The sequence below is a fragment of the Carcharodon carcharias genome, chromosome 30 (assembly GCF_017639515.1).
Source record: "Carcharodon carcharias isolate sCarCar2 chromosome 30, sCarCar2.pri, whole genome shotgun sequence".
Taxonomy (NCBI): Eukaryota; Metazoa; Chordata; class Chondrichthyes; order Lamniformes; family Lamnidae; genus Carcharodon; species Carcharodon carcharias.
The window spans coordinates 13159219-13170335 of NC_054496.1; positions in this window are offsets into that span (position 1 = coordinate 13159219).

Consider the following 11117-nt stretch of genomic DNA (forward strand, 5'->3'; position numbering starts at 1 on the left):
GATTGAGTGTCGGTCAACCTGTAAATCCTTGCCACCAATGGCAGGTGGTAAGAGCAGGAGAGATTTCTGGTCAGCCCTATGGTGGATCCTCGAGCATCACTAGCCATAGTTCCAGACTACAACATGCATGTAAAAGTGCATGTTGCCAAAGCAACTTGGACTCCGTGAATGAACTAAAACACCACCACCACTCTCTCCAGAGCCTTCACGATTTTTGCACAGTCCCTGCCTTTACCCACAGAGTACACAGCTTCTTATATTTCCCATTTAATTTGGGTAAACAGGGTGCTGGACTTTTTTAAAATTTGTGCTCGGGATGTGGGCATCGTTGGCAAGGCTAGGATTTCCTAAGAGTCATAGATCCTTACAGCACATGAGGCTATTCGGCCCATTGTACCAATGCTGGCTTTTTAGCAGAGCTACCCAATTAGTCCCATTACTCTGCTCTTTCCCCATGTTTTTTCCATTAGATTTTTTAATCATGGTATTTCTGTATCACAGTCCATCCATGTTAGCCGATGCATTGAAATGATCTTACTCAATATTAATAGTAAATCCATTAGCCTATTTGTCTGAAACCTCTTTGCTGATTATTTTAAGACATGAGCTCAATGTAACTTCAATACCAACAGGGAGGGTAAATTAGCCCCAGATTTCTGTCTGTCAGCCATAGCTTAGCTGGTAGTGCTCTTGCCTCTCTATCACAGCGTTAAGGATTCAAATCCCAATTAGGACTTGAGCAGAAAAATTAAGGCAGACAATCCAGTGCAGGACTGAGGGAGTGCTGCATTGTTGGAGGTGCTATCTTTTGGATGTTAAACCAAGGCCCCATTTCCCTGCTTGGGTGGAAGCAAATGATCTCATGCCATTATTTTGTAGAAATGTAGGGGGGGGCGGGGTTATCCCTGGTGCCCTAGCCTATGTTTACCCCTCAATCAACCTCAGAAAAAAACAGATTATATGGTTATTATCACACTGCTGTTTGTGGGAGCTTGCTGTGTGAAAATTTGCTTCTGTGTTTTCTACATTACAACAGCGGGTACACTTTAAAAAGTACTTCATTGGTTATAAAGTGCTTTAGAACATCTGACATTGTGAAAAGCGCTATATAAATGCAAGGCTTTCTTTCTATTGCCACTCTGAGATTGGCTAATTTGAGATTCACAAGGTGTAAGGCAGGGTGACCTTTTTTGGCTGACCTTCCTTCCATGCAACAAAACTGAGCTAAGGAACTCGGCATGTGGAACTCTTCAACACCGTGGGCTCCAACAGTTTACCAGCAAAACAGTCTTCTTATCCGTTCCTGGCAAACTATTTAGTTATTACCAGGGAGCCTTTTAAATACCTCATAATGTTGCTGTAGTACTGCGCCACCCTTCAAACAAAAGAGATATGAGAGACCAAGAGGGTGACCCAACTGAGGTCTTTAAGACTGTGCAGGGGTTTGGATAGGGACGACATGGAGATGATGTCTCCACTTTTATGGGGAGACCAAAACTGGGAGTCATAAATATCAGTCACCAGGAGGGTATTCTTCACCCAGAGAATGGTGAGAATGAGGAATTTGTTGCCTGATGGAGTTGCTGTGGCAAATAACAGATTCTTTAAGAGGATGGAAAATGCATGAGGGGGAGATGAAGAGGGGAGGCTTGTGCCTAACATAAGCACCAGCCAAGGGTATTTGGGCCAAATGACCTATCTCTGTGTTGCAGACACTATTTAATTCTCTGTTACTATGTTTCTACAGGTCAATAATGAACCTTTTCATTGGCTTAGGTTAGCAGCGGTCAAGTGTCTGATTGATCAGTGCTACGACATTATCCCAGCATGTTGGTGAATGTTGCACAGTGTAGCAGCTCAACTTCAGCATCTCAATGGACTCAATGAAACCATTCAGGTCAGCCTCACTACCCCCAAGGAACATTCCTTTTTATGAGAAAGAGATTCGAAGGCACTGATTAGAAAATAATCTCAGGCATGAGGTTCTTTATATTTGATAAGTGGGTTAATGATTGGTTCGCCCAGTTTTTTTCTCCTCTCCTAAGGTTGTAATACAGGAGCCCTTGGTACCAAAACCAAGTAATCATTTTACGTAGATGAGAATGAACAGGCCTCCTTCATCATAGCAGCATTACATTTAAGCCCCACCCTATTCACCAGATTGAGTCCTGGTTCCTGTCAAAAGCACTCTGGCAAGTATAGATGTGGTTATTGTAAAGTGTGCTCTGGACAGTTCCTCTTGTAAGACTGAGTGTCCTCCTGGTTATTGACACTTTCAGCAAAATTAACTGGACACTGCCCGACAACAGGAATCCTGGATGAACTTTTCTTCTCCCCAACCTAAAGGTAGGAAGCCAATAAGAGCATCATAAGATCAGTACCCACTGGGTGACTCAGTTGAATCTAGGATCTGCCGGATTTATTGGGCACAGAAGTACTTCCATCAGTGCCTTTGTTTCCTGCTCTATAGGGTTCAACAGCACACCAATCACTGGACTTACTTCAGCCGTGCATTGCTATTGGGCAGTTAGATGACCAATAGAACAAGGCCCAATGTTGTGCACAGATCCACCAGATACTCTCAGATCTACCAGATTGAGTCCTGATTGATTGGTGCTGTCAAAGGTACCCTAGCAAGTGTAGATGTGATCATTGTAAAGTGTGCTCTGGGCAGGGAGACTGCAGTATAAGGGGCTGGCACATATAGGATTAATGTGGGACTGAGTGTAGTACCACCCAAACAGTGATGTAAGAAGGCACATGACCAGACCCAGGGGTCAGTGTGGTGTTGAGCAGAGATGTGAAAAGATCTAAACATGGAGTTAAATAGCTCTTAGCCTGTACCCTTTACTGTACATATGTAAATAGTTCCAGCAGTTGATAAAAACTTACAGTTAACTTACTGAAGACTACAAAGACTTCTTTAAGAGACGCTGTTCTGTAATCAACTCCCTCCCAACAGAGATTGTTGGTTGCTCTTGTATAGCTGAGCATTCTCTGGTTACAATTGGTGACTGAAGAGATGCACATCCTGGAGAGGATCATAAGTAGAGCATCTTGGAATAGCGTTTGCACTCTGGAACAGTATTTTTCTTTCTAAAATAAAGTAATAAATCGTGATAAAGTATCACAATATAATCTCTGGTGATGGTGGGAATCCCATATATTGGTAGAGACACCACTTCCATTAAGGAAGTTGTAATTCCATTTATATAGATTTTGTGTTTTAAATGGGATTTCTTTTTACATTCAGGAACTCCTAACAATTGAAACAGTGAATGGCATTAAACCAAGTGGATCAACCAATGGATCTGCTGACATACTCAGCTCCATGCAGCCTGAAGTTTTAGGTAGGTATTTTTCTAATTCTGTTATTTTATTCTCTGGACGACGCACTGTAACCCTGACCTGGAGGGCTGAGTGCTGACCTGCTCCATAAATCCACTCCATCAACCCTACGCAACACCTGATCAGTAGGAGCTGCACTAGAGCAATCCACCATTCACTTGTATCTAATTAAAAAGAAAGAGTCGCATTTATATAGCGCCGTTCCCTGGTGTGTTATTTTTGAAGTGTACTCACTGTTGTAAAGATCACGGCAGTGAATTTGCACGCAGGGAGGCCCCATAAACAGGAATGTGATCATGTGAAAATCAGCTTCAACAATGTTGGTTAAGGGATAAATATCAGCAGAACTTCCCTGTTCATTTTCAAATAGTTCCATGGGATCTTTTGTGTTTACCTTAGAGGACAGACAGAGCCTCAGTATACCTTCTTATCCAAAGGGTGGCACCTCTGACAAAGTAGTGCTGCAGTGGAGTGTTAGCCCAGATTATATGCTCACATGCCCAGAGTAGGACATGTTGAAGCTTTTCGTGTTGCACTCATCAGGGCAATTCACAAGAATACCAAATGTAAAGGGAATAACAGATAAGTACTTTGTGTTATTAACAGTACTTATATTCACAAATTTTAAAATAAATATCTGCCTGATTCCTTTATGAAATGCATTTTCCCACCTTCTGTTGCACCCTGTCCTGCTGCAAATAACTTGCGTACTGAAATTCGCCTTAAGAATATAAGACTGGAAGCAGGAGAAGGCCATTCAGCCCCTCGAACCTGCTCCACTATTCAATAAGATCATAGCCCATCTTGGAACTCAACTTCACTTTCAATTCCAAAAAATTCACAACCCCCCCGAGTGAAGAATCTCTCCTTATTCCTGAAAGATGATCTCCTTACCCTGGGATTCTGCCCCTCGAGTTCTAAACTCCCCAGCCAGTGGAAATAGCCCCTCAGCATCTACCCTCCAAGAATTTTATATATTTCAATGAGATCACCTCTCATTCTTCTAAACTCCTGGAGATATATGCCCATTCTACTCTATCCCTCCTCATAGGACAAGTCTATCATCCCACACCTTTGCTGTTGATGAAAAAAATGAGTGGGAAAGTGTTTCTTTTTGACATTCAGCTTTTTCTGATCCATATTCAACCAGCTGAAATTTAAACTGAGGTGAAATTGCAGGAATGTAATGTGGAGGAAAAAGCCAAAAGCATTGGCGACTGCTGTCCTTTGCTGAAGCCTTGTTTCTTTCTAATTGCAGAGGAGGCATTGCTGAAGTACCAGCTGTTGCTACAGGTTACCCTTGACAGCCAAAGCTGCCCAGCGCCCCGGAACCTCTCGGATATTGCCCTGACCAGGATTTGGGAAGTCAACGTCAGAGATGTGGGGCCAGGCAGCCTCGACCTGCTGAAGGAGGTTGCCGTAATGTGCCTTGCTGTGTCTGACATCATCGTGTGGGAGGTTCATGCTTTGTGTCCAGAAGTGGAATCGCTGCTTCGTGCACTAGACAAATGCGCCTGCACAGTGCAAGCAACCGTCACTTCACCAGCTCCACAGGGGTCAGGGGAAGGAAACCAGGTCGTGACGCCAGACACCTGGGCAGGCGATGGAACTGCAGCAGGGACCATTACTAACAGGGAAGCACTGGAAGGCTGGTGATGATTGAAAAAATGCACATTGCCACATTTCTTAAAGGAGTTTCCAACTTGCAAGCTTCCATAGCACCACAGAACTAAGTCCATCAAAGGATAGTCTTTGCAATGAAATAAAAACAAAAAAAAAAAGCTGGAAAAACTCAATAGGCCTGGCAGGATCTGTGGAGAGAGAAATAGAGCTAACATTTCGAGTCCCTGTGACTCTATGACCAGTTTCAAAGCCGAGTCATATTGAGTTTTTCCAGCATTTTTCATTTTTATTTCAGATCTCCAGCTTCTGTAGTAGTTTGCTTTTCTTTTAGTCTTTCCAATGCCCCGCTTACTGCCCCTGAACCAGCTTCATAAAAGGATCCCATGTCATAGTCAACAGCCTGAAGCATACAGTACCTGTATTTTAATGATGGTTGAATATCCTTTTGGCATTGCTCATGATGAGTTGGATGATAATGCTGTTTTATAAAAAGATAGACTTGCGTTTTTATAGCACTATTCGTGACCACCAGACATCTCAAAGTGTTTTACAGGCATTTGAAGTACTTTTAAAGTGAAGTCACTTGTAAAGCAGGAAACATGGCTTTCAATATGTGCACTGCAAACTCCCACAAACAGCAACACGATAATGACCTGATAATCTATTTTTCTAGTGATGTTGGTTGAGGGATAAATATTGGCCAGGACACCAGAATAACTCCCCTGTAATTCTTTAAAATAGTGCCAAGGGATCTCTTGTAGCTGCCTGAGAGGGCAGATGGGGTCTCAGTTTAACATCTCTTCCAAAAGACTGCACCTCTGACAGTGCAGCACTCCCTCAGTCCTTGGAGTGGGACCTGAACCCAGAACCTTGTGATTTAGAGATGAGAGTGACACCTACTGAGCCACAGTTCACAATTAATCTTTTACAGCATTGTACCAGGTAACAAGACAGTGTAATATTCTGTTGCTTCAAGGATGCCAAGTGTAATTTGAGCTATCTTTCTTTCGCCACAGTACCTTACTACTATAAATAGACATTTTGGAAGATAATTAGACTCTTAGAAACATCTCTAGGTTAAAAGGAGTATTTTCTGCTGCTGAGGAAGTTTCTTTGAACCCAGCAGGCAATGACCAACATAAAATGACTTGCATTCCTTCCTTCACCTTCTTTAATGTGTTTTGAAGTGTGACACACATACTTAGATATTTCCTGAAGATGATAACTTGCTCACTAGATTATGGCTGTTCGGGTTTCGGATATTCCTCCTGTACTGGACCCAAAAGATCATATTCACATGGTTCACTGTCACAAAAATGGACCCGATGTCCGAGCGAGAGCGACTTACCACCTACAATTTCACTACGAACGTATTGAACTGTTTAAAGAAGGCCTGTGTTTTTTTAAAAATACAAGAAGGGACACTGATCAAAAGATGGTGATACTGTGAAGTGACCACTTTCTGGAAAATTCCAATGGGGTTTATACTGCCAGACCTGTTCTTAAAAGACATGGAATTTCACACCTGAGGAGATGTCAAGGCCTACTTCAAACAGAGACTTTTGAAAGGAGGGCATGAAAAATGCAAAAGGCTGGACTGTGAAGACAAGGGAAACTTTTCCCCAGCCAGCTACACCCGATTAGACATCCAAAATCCATCTCCTGTTGATCTAGATCTTAGAATGTGTCAGAAGGTTTCTGAGATGAAAGCAAATTGGACTTTGGATGCAAGCCTTCCGAGGAATAGACAGAAAAATGAGTTAAAACTGGCTGAAGACCAGTGTTTTAGCACTGGCAGAGAAGAAACATGACTGCCTTCTAAGAACACTGCTGGAAAAGAAGCAGGACCTCTCTTTCTCACTGGAGATATGTTGTAACAGGGTGTCATCTTCAGCAGAGTACAAAACTGAACCAAGCCAATAAGTGTCTCCAGTGGACTGTGCAGTTAGCTCCAGAGTTCTACAAATTCAACTAACTCATGGCTGCAACATACCGCCATCTATACCTCATGGACAAGCCAAGGACTGATTTGTATATTCTTTTTAACTTTTATTTGTACTCAACTTTCTTATTTCTGTTTTGTGTGTGTGTGTGCTTTTGCGTGTGTATTACATCTTTAATTATTTTCCCTCAGGCTTTAGTAACCAATAAAACTTACTCTTTCTTTGACTCAAGAAAACCTGGTTTGACTGGCTCCTTATTAGCAAGTGAATACATATGGATTGGGAAAAAATATCCACAGGGAAAGAGTTTTAAACAAACCTTTGTTGTGTCTAACCAAGGGGGTTGAGGAAAAAAGGGGAGCCAGCTCATTCCCCCTCATCTGATTGTAACAGGACAATCCTGTCCTTACAACACACAAACACCCCCCCCTGCCCCCCGCAACAGGGGTGGTTGTTGATTAGCAAATTAGGAGGAGAAAAGAACGAGAACTTTTTCTCTCCCTAGTTCAGGGAGCACTGTGGCCAATTGCAGCACTCCTACCACCATCTTGGTAGAAACCAAGTAACAAAAAAGATCAAGTTCAGGTGATTCACCTCCTCAGCTTGGAGAAAGGCACAGGTTTGCTCTCAGCCAAAGTGCAGCCAGAACTTTTCCTTGAAATAACTTCTAATGTTCAAGTGTGCAGCTTTGATCTCCTTACCTAAGAAAGGACATACTTGCTATAGAGGGAGTGCAGTGAAGGTTCACCAGACCGATTCCTGGGATGGCAGGATTGCCACATGAGGAGAGATTGGGCCGACTAGGCCGGTATTCACTGGAGTTTAGAAGAACGAGAGAGGATCTCATTGAAACATATAAAATTCTGACAGGGCTGGACAGACTGGATGCAGGGATGATGTTTCCTCTGGGTGGGGTTGGGGGGGGTGGGGGTGGGGGTGGTGTCTAGAACAGGGGTTCACAGTCTCAGGATATGGGCCAGGCCATGTAGGGCTGAGATGAGGAGAAATTTTTTTCACTCAGAGGGTGGTGAACCTGTGGAATTCTCTAACACAGAGGGCGGTGGAGGCCAAGTCACTGAATATATTTAAGAAGGAAATAGATTTTTAGACTCTTAAGGCATCAAGGGGTATGGGGAGAGAGCGGGAGTTTGACATTGAGAAAGAGGATCAGCCATGATCATACTGAATGGCGGAGTAGGCTTGAAGGGCCGAATGACCTACTCCTGGCTCCTATTTTTCTATGTTTAACTCAATATGCGAGCCCTGTGATACTGTCACTCATCCACTTTTCATCGTCAGGTTATCCATCCCAGGGGATAATAAATAGTTTGTAACCCCTATAAAAATGAAAAAAACTATTTGTAATTGCTAAAACATTTAACGATTATCATTGTGCAACAAATTCATGTAACTACATTTGTTAAATAAATTTATGCTTTGTTTGAAACATTGTAATGAAAATATTTTCAGAACTATCAGAAACTTGGTAATATGTTGTTAAGGACAGCAGGGGGGGTTAATTTAAAAAGCACTAATTTTCCCTCTTACCACCCATCCATTGTTTTAAGAGTGGCTGAGTTGCTACAATTAGTGATGGAGCTGATCAGCAGATACTTCTTGGATGGAAACATAAAGTTTACTTACAATATGCTCAGCAGCAACAACTACACCTATAGCTTTCAACTCCAACTCTTATCTCTACACTGACATCTGAGTTAGCCTGCACTACTCTCCTATTGGTTACTACAGATCATGTGATCTTCTTTAACAAGTATTACTCTTAAAGGTGCATTACACACTAAATAAAACCATAATTACTACATACATAAACATAAAGGTGTTTTGATTTGTTTCCTTCTTTATAAACAGTGGCAGCAATTAAGCAAAATCTCTGTTTTAACCTTATCCTTGTCTTCCCCATCTCTGTAACCTCCCCCAGCCCTAACAAGGCTCTGCAATCTAAACAAAAATAAAAATACCTGGAAAAACTCAGCAGGTCTGGCAGCATCTGCGGAGAGGAACACAGTTAATGTTTCGAGTCAGTATGATTCTTCAACAGAACTAAAGGGGGTCCCCCTTGTCCTCACTTATCACCCCACCAGCCTCCACATTCAAAGGATCATCCTCCGCCATTTCCGCCAACTCCAGCATGATGCCACCACCAAACACATCTTCCCTTCACCCCCCCCCTCCCCCCGCCCCCCCGGCGGCATTCCATAGGGATCGTTCCCTCTGGGACACCTTGGTCCACTCCTCCATCCCCCCCAACACCTCAACCCCCTCCCACAGCACCTTCCCATGCAACCACAGAAGGTGCAACACTTCCCCTTTACTTCCCCTCTCCTCACCGTCCAAGGGCCCAAACACTCCTTTCAAGTGAAGCAGCATTTCACTTGCACTTCCCTTAATTTACTCTATTGCATTTGTCGCTCCCATTGTGGTTTCCTCTACATTGGAGAGACCAAACGCAGACTGAGTGACCGTTTTGCAGAACACCATCGGTCTGTCCGCAAGCATTACCCAGGCCTCCCTGTCGCTTGCCATTTCAACACACCACCCTGCTCTCATGCCCACATGTCCGTCCTTGGCCTGCTGCATTGTTCCAGTGAATAAATGACCAAAAGCTTGGTCAAAGAGGTAGATTGCGAGGAGAAACGAGAAGCGGAGAGGCTTATGAAGTATATTCCAGAGTCAAATTGGAGGAACAGCACCTCATTTTCCAGCTAGGCACTTTACAGCCTTCCGGACTGAATATTGAGTTCAACAATTTTAGATCATGAACTCTCTCCTCCATCCCCACCCCCTTTCCGATCCCCCCCTTTTTTTCCAATAATTTATATAGATATTTCTTTTCCCACCTATTTCCATTATTTTTAAATGTATTTCCATCCATTGTTTTATCTCTACCTTTTAGCCTTTTTCCATTCCTTCACCCCACCCCACCCCCACTAGTGCTATCTGTACCTTGCTTGTCCTGCTTTCTATCCTTAATTAGCACATTCCTTAGATAATATCACCTTAAACACCTCTTTGTCCTTTTGCCTATGAGATCTTTTGGCTATCTCCACCTATCACTGGCCCTCTATCCAGCTCTACTTGTCCCACCCCCCTTAAACCAGTTTATATTTTACCTCAACAAAAATAGAATTACCTGGAAAAACTCAGCAGGTCTGGCAGCATCGGCGGAGAAGAAAAGAGTTGACGTTTCAAGTCCTCATGACCCGTCGACAGAACTTGAGTTCGAGTCCAAGAAAGAGTTGAAATATAAGCTGGTTTAAGGTGTGTGTGTGGGGGGGCGGAGAGATAGAGAGACAGAGAGGTGGAGGGGGGTGGGGTGTGGTTGTAGGGACAAACAAGCAGTGATAGAAGCAGATCATCAAAAGATGTCAACGACAATAGTACAATAGAACACATAGGTGTTAAAGTTGGTGATATTATCTAAAAGAATGTGTTAATTAAGAATGGATGGTAGGGCACTCAAGGTATAGCTCTAGTGGGGGTTCTCTCTTTCCAATAAATTATAAAGATTTTCCTTTTCCCACCTATTTCCATTATAAAAAAAAAGAAAAAAAAAAACAAAAAAAAAAACCCCCACTAGAGCTATACCTTGAGTGCCCAAAAAAAAAGGGAAGGGGGAAACAGAAAGGGGGTGGGGATGGGGGAGGGAGCTCACGACCTAAAGTTGTTGAATTCAATATTCAGTCCGGAAGGCTGTAAAGTCCCTAGTCGGAAGATGAGGTGTTGTTCCTCCAGTTTGCGTTGGGCTTCACTGGAACAATGCAGCAAGCCAAGGACAGACATGTGGGTAAGAGAGCAGGGTGGAGTGTTAAAATGGCAAGTGACAGGGAGGTTTGGGTCATTCTTGCAGATAGACCGCAGGTGTTCTGCAAAGCGGTCGCCCAGTTTACATTTGGTCTCTCCAATGTAGAGGAGACCACATTGGGAGCAACGAATGCTGTAGACTAAGTTGGGGGAAATGCAAGTGAAATGTTGCTTCACTTGAAAGGAGTGTTTGGGTCCTTGGACGGTGAGGAGAGAGGAAGTGAAGGGGCAGGTGTTGCATCTTTTGTGTGGGCATGGGGTGGTGCCAAAGGAGGGGGTTGAGGAGTAGGGGGTGATGGAGGAGTGGACCAGGGTGTCCCCGAGGGAGCGATCCCTACGGAATGCCGATAAGGGGGGTGAAGGGAAGATGTGTTTGGTGGT